Here is a 10,942-nt window from a genome sequence, read left to right as displayed (position 1 = left end):
AATCTACAGACATTATTCCTGAACAGAGGGGAGGGACACAATCTAAGAGGGAACATGAGGTTTAGGCAGAGAAGGGTAAGAACTACATTAAAATCCTTCACTATATCGGTCACGGGGGTCAGACAGTGGAACAATCTGGATAAGGAGATGAAAAAATCAGCAAAACTGAGTGTATTTAAAAAGAAGTATGTAGAGATGACTATTAATCGATACAGACTGACACAGAAAGAAAGTATGACAGGTCAGGGACAGAAATCTGTAGACACTGTGGGAAACGGCAGGGGAAGCAAAGTTAACCAAACAAAAAAAAAAAAAAAATGTACCCAAACAACAGCTGACACTGAGACAAATGTCAACACATGAGTAGTATTTAGCTGCCACGGTGAAAAAAAATAAATAATAATAATAATATGATGCAGTGCCCTCTATTGATTGGATTGATTGGATTATTTGTGACTTTTGGGAAGTTGAATATGCCAGGCAACAAGTCGAGAATGTCACGCGCGACGGAACATCATGGACACATGAATAAACACACATGGAGTCTGAGTTGACTGTCTAGAGCTAGACTATATCTCTGAGTTCTATCGGATGCTGAAACATGCTTTGCTTCTCCCGCATTCCCTTTCGGTTATGTATATTGTGTGAACTGCACTGTTATGTGATGAGTGATCTAAATTTCATGACCGAAAAATAAATAAATAAATAAATAAATAAATAAATAAACACATGTTATGGTTATTTAAAAAGTCAATGTACCACTACAACACATGTTATGGTTATTTAAAAAGTCCACGTACCACTACAACACATGTTATGGTTATTTAAAAAGTCAATGTACCACTACAACACATGTTATGGTTATTTAAAAAGTCCATGTACCAGTACAACACATGTTATGGTTATTTAAAAAGTCAATGTACCACTACAACACATGTTATGGTTATTTAAAAAGTCCATGTACCAGTACAACACATGTTATGGTTATTTAAAAAGTCCATGTACCACTACAACACATGTTATGGTTATTTAAAAAGTCCATGTACCACTACAACACATGTTATGGTTATTTAAAAAAGTCCATGTACCACTACAACACATGTTATGGTTATTTAAAAAGTCCACGTACCAGTACAACACATGTTATGGTTATTTAAAAAGTCCACGTACCAGTACAACACATGTTATGGTTATTTAAAAAGTCCACGTACCACTACAACACATGTTATGGTTATTTAAAAAGTCCATGTACCAGTACAACACATGTTATGGTTATTTAAAAAGTCCATGTACCAGTACAACACATGTTATGGTTATTTAAAAAGTCCATGTACCACTACAACACATGTTATGGTTATTTAAAAAGTCCACGTACCACTACAACACATGTTATGGTTATTTAAAAAGTCCACGTACCACTACAACACATGTTATGGTTATTTAAAAAGTCCACGTACCAGTACAACACATGTTATGGTTATTTAAAAAGTCCACGTACCAGTACAACACATGTTATGGTTATTTAAAAAGTCCACGTACCACTACAACACGTGTTATGGTTATTTAAAAAGTCCACGTACCACTACAACACGTGTTAAGGTTATTTAAAAAGTCCACGTACCACTACAACACGTGTTATGGTTATTTAAAAAGTCCACGTACCACTACAACACGTGTTATGGTTATTTAAAAAGTCCACGTACCACTACAACACGTGTTATGGTTATTTAAAAAGTCCACGTACCACTACAACACGTGTTATGGTTATTTAAAAAGTCCACGTACCACTACAACACGTGTTATGGTTATTTAAAAAGTCCACGTACCACTACAACACATGTTATGGTTATTTAAAAAGTCCACGTACCACTACAACACATGTTATGGTTATTTAAAAAGTCCACGTACCACTACAACACATGTTATGGTTATTTAAAAAGTCCACGTACCACTACAACACATGTTATTGTTATTTAAAAAGTCCACGTACCACTACAACACATGTTATGGTTATTTAAAAAGTCCATGTACCACTACAACACATGTTATGGTTATTTAAAAAGTCCACGTACCACTACAACACATGTTATGGTTATTTAAAAAGTCCACGTACCACTACAACACATGTTATGGTTATTTAAAAAGTCCACGTACCACTACAACACATGTTATGGTTATTTAAAAAGTCCATGTACCACTACAACACATGTTATTGTTATTTAAAAAGTCCATGTACCACTACAACACAAGTTATGGTTATTTAAAAAGTCCATGTACCACTACAACACATGTTATTGTTATTTAAAAAGTCCATGTACCACTACAACACATGTTATGGTTATTTAAAAAGTCCACGTACCACTACAACACGTGTTATGGTTATTTAAAAAGTCCACGTACCACTACAACACGTGTTATGGTTATTTAAAAAGTCCACGTACCACTACAACACATGTTATGGTTATTTAAAAAGTCCACGTACCACTACAACACATGTTATTGTTATTTAAAAAGTCCATGTACCACTACAACACATGTTATGGTTATTTAAAAAGTCCACGTACCACTACAACACATGTTATGGTTATTTAAAAAGTCCATGTACCACTACAACACATGTTATGGTTATTTAAAAAGTCCACGTACCACTACAACACATGTTATGGTTATTTAAAAAGTCCACGTACCACTACAACACATGTTATTGTTATTTAAAAAGTCCATGTACCAGTACAACACATGTTATGGTTATTTAAAAAGTCCATGTACCACTACAACACATGTTATTGTTATTTAAAAAGTCCATGTACCACTACAACACATGTTATGGTTATTTAAAAAGTCCACGTACCACTACAACACATGTTATGGTTATTTAAAAAGTCCATGTACCACTACAACACATGTTATTGTTATTTAAAAAGTCCACGTACCACTACAACACATGTTATGGTTATTTAAAAAGTCCACGTACCACTACAACACATGTTATGGTTATTTAAAAAGTCCATGTACCAGTACAACACATGTTATGGTTATTTAAAAAGTCCATGTACCACTACAACACATGTTATTGTTATTTAAAAAGTCCATGTACCACTACAACACATGTTATGGTTATTTAAAAAGTCCACGTACCACTACAACACATGTTATGGTTATTTAAAAAGTCCATGTACCACTACAACACATGTTATTGTTATTTAAAAAGTCCACGTACCACTACAACACATGTTATGGTTATTTAAAAAGTCCACGTACCACTACAACACATGTTATGGTTATTTAAAAAGTCCATGTACCAGTACAACACATGTTATGGTTATTTAAAAAGTCCATGTACCACTACAACACATGTTATTGTTATTTAAAAAGTCCACGTACCAGTACAACACATGTTATGGTTATTTAAAAAGTCCATGTACCAGTACAACACATGTTATGGTTATTTAAAAAGTCCATGTACCACTACAACACATGTTATTGTTATTTAAAAAGTCCACGTACCACTACAACACATGTTATGGTTATTTAAAAAGTCCACGTACCACTACAACACATGTTATGGTTATTTAAAAAGTCCATGTACCAGTACAACACGTGTTATGGTTATTTAAAAAGTCCATGTACCACTACAACACATGTTATGGTTATTTAAAAAGTCCACGTACCACTACAACACATGTTATGGTTATTTAAAAAGTCCATGTACCACTACAACACATGTTATGGTTATTTAAAAAGTCCATGTACCACTACAACACATGTTATGGTTATTTAAAAAGTCCATGTACCAGTACAACACATGTTATGGTTATTTAAAAAGTCCATGTACCACTACAACACATGTTATGGGTGAGCGAGCTGACTGTGGCAACGTCCTGTGCGGATGTTAGACACTCCGGGTGTAAGACAGGTTCTAGCCTTTATATATCTATGGCGGGAACCATCTGGTTCATAGTTCACACACTACAGTGAAATAATTGAGAAAATTGTTCAAACCCAATTAAGCATTCATTTTCACAGATACAATTTTTTGTATCTGTGAAAATGTTCCAAAGTCCGTCTAAAGTCCGTTTTTATTTCTGTTAAAATTGTAACAGTAGACAGGGATGCCCCCTTTCCCCCCTCCTGTTTGCTCTAGCTATCGAACCACTGGCCATCTGGCTCCGGGAGGAGGGGAGAGTCGAGGGCATCACCAGGAATGAAGTCACCCATAAGCTGTCCCTGTACGCGGATGATTTGTTATTATATGTGTCAAACCCTGCGTCATCCATCCCTGTTATTACAGACATTCTAACACAATTCGGCAAATATTCTGGTTACAAATTGAATTTTAATAAAAGTGAACTTCTCCCTATCAATCCCCTGTCTAAGAAGATGCCACAGTCTTCTTTTCCATTCAGAGTTGTTACAGAGGGGTTTCGATATTTAGGCATATTCATCACTGCTTCTTTTAATGACCTTTTCAACAAAAATTTTCGCCCTCTCATTGATAAGTGCAAGCTTGACCTGGCTCGCTGGTCTTCCCTCCCTCTCTCCCTATTTGGTAGAGTTAATCTGGTAAAGATGGTGATTCTACCTAAATTTCTCTACCTGTTCCAACATATTCCGATTTTCATCAGACGATCCTTTTTTCAGCAGCTAGATCAGACAATATCATCCTTTCTGTGGTTGAATAAGCCCCCCCGTATTAGAAAAGCTGTATTACAACTCCCCAAAAAGCTGGGCGGTCTTGCACTACCCAATCCTATCCAATACTATTGGGCATGCAATATTAACAAACTCATTAATTGGATTGACAGAGGAGCTGATACAGGCCCCTCTTGGGTTCAGTTAGAGCTACGGTCCTCAAAGTTTTCTTTACAGTCCCTCCTTACTGCGCGACTTCCCCTTAAGGTGCATAATATCTCACAGAACCCTGTTGTAACCAATTCACTAAAAATTTGGATCCAATTTCGCAAACACTATGGCTTGAATGATCCCTCAACTTTAGCACCGGTTGTTAAAAACCATTTATTCCCGCCCTCCCTGTCAGACGCCACCTTCACTATGTGGCGTAACAAAGGGTTATTATATGTCAAGCACCTTTACAAAGATAACATATTTACTAATTTTACGGAGCTTGCAGCCAGGTTTGAATTACCTCAATCTCATTTTTTCCGGTTTCTTCAGGCCAGGCACTTTGTTAAAACCAACTACCCTCACTTCCCTAACCATCCACCCGGGTCTCGGATTGACTCCTTGCTCACCCTCGATCCTGCACAAAAGCGTTCCATCTCCGTGATCTACAATGCCATTGACTCCCTTAACCCTGACCTAATGACTCGTCTGAAACAGACCTGGGAGGAGGAGCTGGGAGTTCCAATTTCAGATATACAATGGGACCAAATCCTTAAGCTAGTTCATACATCCTCTATATGTGCCAGGCTCGGTTTATTACAATGTAAAGTTCTTTTTAGAGTGCATTACACAAATGTCCGACTGGCGAAGATTTATCCAGACACCAGTGACAGTTGTAATAGATGTAAACAGTCACCTGCTAATCACACACATATGTTTTGGTCCTGCCCGAAACTCACCGGTTTCTGGCGCCAAATTTTTGATACACTCTCAACGGTGCTCGATATGGACCTTAACCCTGATCCTTGCACGGTCCTGTTTGGCTCCCCTCCACTCGCTACACCTCAACTCCCTGCGTCAAAGCGCCGAGTACTGGCCTTTACAACGCTATTGGCCAGACGCCTTATTTTGTTTAAATGGAAGCATGTTCTTCCACCTTCACACAATAGCTGGCTTAGAGAGGTCTTAACTCATATCAAGCTTGAGAAGGTTAGATTTTCATTGGCGGGTTCTGATAATGCCTTCAACAAAACCTGGCAGCCCTTCTTGGAGTACTTAGATAGAACTATTATTCACCCAGACAGTGACTAGATGCCCCCCCCCCCCCCCAACCTCTTTTATTTTTTATTCTGAATTTTATTCATTTTAACATGTGATTTTAATATTTTATTTTATTTATTTATTTTTTGTTCTTGTTTCGTATGTGTTCGTCTTTTTTTTTTTTTTTTTTTTTTTTGTTCTCTTTATCTAACAGTGGGTCGGTAGGGGAAAGGGATAATAACGGCTCATGGAGCAGTTCAGACTTTAAGTTAAGTTGTTGTTGATTTCAGCATATATTGTGTAGGACTACCAACTGCTAATTTTACTGCAAGTCTTACTGTATACACTGTATGTGTGAACTACTGTTATGTAAACAAAAAACCGAATAAAAAGATTTATAAAAAAAAAAAAATTGTAACAGTATTGTATTTTTGAATTAATTACTGTATATTATTGTCATGCAGGAAAGATTTGTTTTATTTTTTATTTTTTATTTTTATTTTTATTTATTTCAATGACCTCTGACCTTTGGCATGTGGCTTAAACTTATAACGGACTGTTTGTTTATTTTTTAAAGGGTTTGCCTCTGGAAAACATTTGATCTAATATGTTATAATGCTTTGGGGGAAACTCCAATTACATCACAGAACAAATATCGAGATATATATCGAGTATCGCCATTCAGCTAAAAAAACGGACTGTCATATCGCCCAGCCCTAGTTTAACTTCAACACTAGTCTGTTTTTTTTCCCAGTCTTGGTCTTGGTCTTGGTCTTGGGCTCGGTCTTGTGCTCGACTTGGTCTTGGGTTTGACTTGGTTTTACCTCATAGGGGCCTATAACTTAAATTGTAAGCTGCACATGACTGTGTTTCAGTATAACATGTTCAGATTTTGTGTTAGCCAGTGACATTCATGAGAATCCTTGTCCATCCATGGAGGCAACAGCAAAACTGGGTTCATCTGATTTAGATTATGGTTCAGGTTTAGATTAAGGATGCAGGATACAAATGTTACTTGGTTTCTGTTGACAAAGCCCCAACAGGCAGAATGGTAACAACAGCAAAAAGTCACTCTCTGCAGCTTAAGGAAAAGCAAACTGATGAAAACATGATGAAGCTGTGAATATTCTGCTTGTTTCCTGTGTTAGTTTAATTTAATTTTATATTCTCTTTGGTCTCTTTGGTCTCCACACACAGCTGGTCCATGTATCCAGGATCACCTGGTTCTTGCACTATCACCACCCTAAATGTAGCAAATACCATCTAATAAAGCCATGAGGTCACAAATCCTCCTGAAAAACCAGGATGGAGGAAACACAAACACAGAATTACTGCAATAAATCAGCATAGATGTAAGATAGATGATCAATACTTAGCCCTGACGTGTGGGTGTTATATGAGCAAATAGCCGGCCGCTCTCTCAGGTCATTAGACCTAATTAAGGAAGTTGGAGCCAATGACTTTGTTAAGATTTCAGGAAGTGAGCAAACCAGTGGTTCAGCTTATGTTGACAAGCCAATAAAGAAAAGCAATAAAATCACAGGGAGGTCTGTGGAAGGGTCGATACCTGAGGAGGTACAAAAGGATACATCACACATCCTGACACCCAGTCTGCAACTGTCTCTGAGTCTCTGAGTAACATCTGATCAGGTGAGTCCTTCATTCTCCCACTGGATTTGTATGCTGAGGTAATGTCTCAATGGCATTTGACGTTCAGGACAAGTCAGGACAACACTGTTTTGTGTAGTGTTTTCTTCATGTTGTAACATTGTGGTAACATTCAGATCTAACTAAAACATGAAAGTGTTTCTTCTTGTTTCCTCAGGAAATTGTCAGCATCCTCATGATGTCGTCTGTGAGTGTGACTCAGGTGTTCCTGCTGTCTGCTCTCCTCTACCTGACGACTGCACTTCCAGTCAGGTACACCACATCTACAATCTCACACAAGTTCTACGTTTTCATTTATGTGCAGAATAATACACATAATAATGATAATAACAACAATAATAATCATTTAGTTTGCTATGATGAAAGTAAACCTGCCTTTCCTTTGAGTGCTGTGCTTCTTGTCCTATGAACGTAGAAACAAGGATGGAGTGGAGAGTTACCTGACTGAGTTTAAACACCTGACTTCACCAGGGACGAACACTGAGGCCACACTCAGGTAAACTTATATTTAAAGGGAAAAATAAATGGCTAAATAGTCAAACCTTTTGATAATTCAATTCAGTTTCATTTATTTGTATAGCGCCAAATCACAGCATACATGATCTCTGGTCTCTGTACATAGACAACATCATGGAGAGCAGAGAAACCCAACTGTTCACACAATGAACAAACACTAGGGGGCACTGGAGAGAAACAACTCTGACAGAACCAGACTCACAGATGTGCAGCATCTGCCTCGACCGGTTGGGGTGAAAGGAAGAATGGGGACAGAGGAGAGGAGAGGGACAGAGGAGAGGAGGGGGAAAGAGGAGAGGAGGGGGACAGAGGAGAGGAGAGGGACAGAGGAGAGGAGGGGGAAAGAGGAGAGGAGGGGGACAGAGGAGAGGAGAGGGACAGAGGAGGGGGAAAGAGGAGAGGAGGGGGAAAGAGGAGAGGAGGGGGACAGAGGAGTGGAGAGGGACAGAGGAGAGGAGGGAGAAAGAGGAGAGGAGGGGGACAGAGGAGAGGAGAGGGACAGAGGAGAGGAGAGGGACAGAGGAGAGGAGAGGGACAGAGGAGAGGAGAGGGAGAGAAAGGACAAGAGGGAGATGAGGTAGAGATATACAACAAGGCAACAGAGATGGCAGACTTCAGCCCATTCATGGAACAAGCCTCTGTCGGCCTCTGCTGGTCACATTAGTAAGTGCAGAAACACAGACACACACACAGAGCCTTCACTCCCACTCTGTGGAGAGAAAGAACTTTATAGATCATGTGAAAAACTGACTTCCCCAAAAATTCCCCAGCCGCCGCTGGTGTTTGGACTGTTATTTCTTTGTTTGGATTCTTTGCTTCTTGGCAGTTAATCTTATACCGTGTGAAAGCCTGTTTATTTGCCTTTTAAATGGTGACATGTTTGTCAGGAAAAAGCATTTGTGGGTTGAGCAGCAGAGTTGAGCGTGTGGCTTATGCCCATAAAAACACTTACCAAATAGATTATTACTATTACTCTACTCTTGATTGGTGTTTATTGGATATGATGACGGAAGTCTGATGAGACTTTGTGCCAAGTTTATATTCACTAATACTCACTAATACTACATACCATTAAACAGCTCGCACACTACCCTCCTTTGTCAGTAAGTACTTACTACGAGTTTCTTGTAAATGAACTCTGTTAGCTTTAATTTTGGAGATGTGGGAAAATATTTCACTTTTTTTTAACTGTATGGTTCATGCCATGGCAATTCCAGCGCCGCACCACTCACCTGTCACACCACCTGTACCTGCCACTCCCCCTTCCTATGAATGTACTGAAGAGGTGTCTTTGAGTTTTGATGGCAGGTAATAATATAACAAGTAATAGTATGGGATGATATGTTAATATTTAAAGGTTCTGCACTACAGCTTAAAGCAAATAGCTTTTTTTAAGTTTGATTATCCAAAATACAATAATGTTGAGTGGAAACAAAGCTTCAGTGCTTCAGCTAATGTAGCTGTTATTTCATGTTGGTAATTATTGCTCGATTTGCATGTGTTCTCTGACTTCCTCACACAGTCCAGAAACATGCAGAGGTAAACTGGACACTCTAAACTGAGCGTGAATGTGAGAGTGAATGTGAGAGTGAATGTGAGCGTGAATGTGAGCGTGAATGTGAGAGTGAATGTGAGAGTGAATGTGAGAGTGAATGTGAGCGTGAATGTGAGCATGAATGTGAGCGTGAATGTGAGCGTGAATGTGAGTGAATGTGAGAGTGAATGTGAGTGTGAATGTGAGAGTGAATGTGAGAGTGAATGTGAGCATGAATGTGAGAGTGAATGTGAGCGTGAATGTGAGTGAATGTGAGAGTGAATGTGAGCGTGAATGTGAGCGTGAATGTGAGTGAATGTGAGAGTGAATGTGAGTGTGAATGTGAGAGTGAATGTGAGAGTGAATATGAGCATGAATGTGAGAGTGAATGTGAGCGTGAATGTGAGTGAATGTGAGAGTGAATGTGAGCGTGAATGTGAGCGTGAATGTGAGTGAATGTGAGAGTGAATGTGAGTGTGAATGTGAGAGTGAATGTGAGAGTGAATGTGAGCATGAATGTGAGAGTGAATGTGAGAGTGAATGTGAGCATGAATGTGAGAGTGAATGTGAGCATGAATGTGAGAGTGAATGTGAGCGTGAATGTGAGCGTGAATGTGAGTCAATGTGAGAGTGAATGTGAGCGTGAATGTGAGAGTGAATGTGAGCGTGAATGTGAGCGTGAATGTGAGAGTGAATGTGAGAGTGAATGTGAGAGTGAATGTGAGCGTGAATGTGAGAGTGAATGTGAGAGTGAATGGTTGTGTGTCTCTGTGATGGACTGTTGACCTGGCCAGCGTGTACTCCGCCTTTCGCCCTATGTCAGCTGGGATTGGCATGTGGAGAATAACGTGGTAGAAGATGAATGAATGAATGAATGAATGAATGAAATGGTTATTGAAATCCCAGCTGATGTCATGTTAATTTAATGGTTAATGTGATTTTGTTTTTAGGCAGTTGCTGGACCGCAGGAGGCAGCTAGGAGACATTGAGTTCTCCAACAGATATGCAGAGTTCTTGCGATCTAAAGCCAAACACAGCTCCATCTGTTCCTTCCTGCGCCGCATGCAGGGTTTTAAAAAGAGGTACGAGACGTCAGACTACAGTATTACAAGGACGTCTCACACTTTTTACACTGTGAAGCTGCAATAATCCACTAGAAAGTGGATTGAAAATGTCAAGAATGTATTTCTATTAAATGATGATGTGCTTAACATATTAAATAATATTGTATGTTGTATATTAGTAGTATTCTCTTACAAAGAGCAGGCTTAATATGACAAGCATATAACATTTATAAAAACATGTCCTTAGATTGTTAGTTAAGTTCATTCATTTAGATCT

The sequence above is a fragment of the Solea solea genome, chromosome 12 (assembly GCF_958295425.1).
Source record: "Solea solea chromosome 12, fSolSol10.1, whole genome shotgun sequence".
NCBI classification, from domain to species: Eukaryota; Metazoa; Chordata; class Actinopteri; order Pleuronectiformes; family Soleidae; genus Solea; species Solea solea.
The sequence above is the reverse complement of the archived record's forward strand: the minus strand, read 5'-3'. Positions refer to the sequence as shown.